This window comes from Echinops telfairi, unplaced genomic scaffold (genome assembly GCF_000313985.2).
Source record: "Echinops telfairi isolate 266 unplaced genomic scaffold, ASM31398v2 ScPeMD7_7478;HRSCAF=8516, whole genome shotgun sequence".
NCBI classification, from domain to species: domain Eukaryota; kingdom Metazoa; phylum Chordata; class Mammalia; order Afrosoricida; family Tenrecidae; genus Echinops; species Echinops telfairi.
Window position 1 is genome coordinate 451,491 of NW_022111382.1, and position 1,000 is coordinate 452,490.

Below are 1,000 nucleotides of genomic sequence, written 5' to 3' on the forward strand. Positions count from 1 at the left end.
ATGCTCACAGAGGCAATGATGATGAGACTTAGTTTCACATACTTCAGACGTATTATCAGTAGAGATCATTCGCTGGAGAAGGATATGCTTGGTAAAGTGGAAGGGCAGCAGTAATTGTGAGTATGATACAGGACCAGGCTTTGTTTTGTTCTGTGGTGCATAGGATTGCTATGAGTTGGAAGCAAGTTGATGGCACCTTAGAGCAACAACAAAATGTGGCAGGTATTGCCCAGAGTTTTATGTTGTGTATGTGTGTGTGATCTCATTTTATGTGAAGCAACAATTCAATAAAATGAGAGTTATCTTTATCACAACTTAGAAAACTATTAAAGTAAGTGTAAGAGATACTCATTCACTTTCTGAGGACACATAATTTCCACAGAAGGAGTAGAGTACCTTCAGAGTTTAACCAGAATTTGAAGCCAATTTAGTATGTCTGTCTGCACTGTTCACATAGAAAGTCACAGAAAACTTTTAATAAAGTTCAGCAATTTGCTCAAATCACACAGTAGTAAGTGGTTGAAATTAACTTAGATTTTTTTAAACATAATGTGGAAAAAATTACAGTCAAAAAAGTTATAGAATTAACAGTTGTCGGAATGCATTTCCCCTCATCAACTAGACAATTAAATGAAAATATATTAAGCAATTTTGGGGGGGGACATTGGTCAATGATCTATGCAGGATTTTGGGTCATGAAAAAAAGGGAAAATACAACTCTAGGATTGCTCTAGTTTATTGCCTGGAATCATACTCCAGGCCAAAGAACAGGCAACATGAAACCAAATAGAGCCTAGTAACCTCACGGATTTGATAGGATTAATATCAAAGTTTAGGAGAGCTGAGGCAACCAGTATTTGGGGTAAAGAGTACAGAAGAATAGGAGATGTACAGAGATAAGACTACACATAGCCATGGAAGAAGAACTTTTTCTTAAAAGTTAGAGTGTTCACACAAAGATTAAAATAATTTGTGTTTCCACAAATGAAAAGGGGGAGAT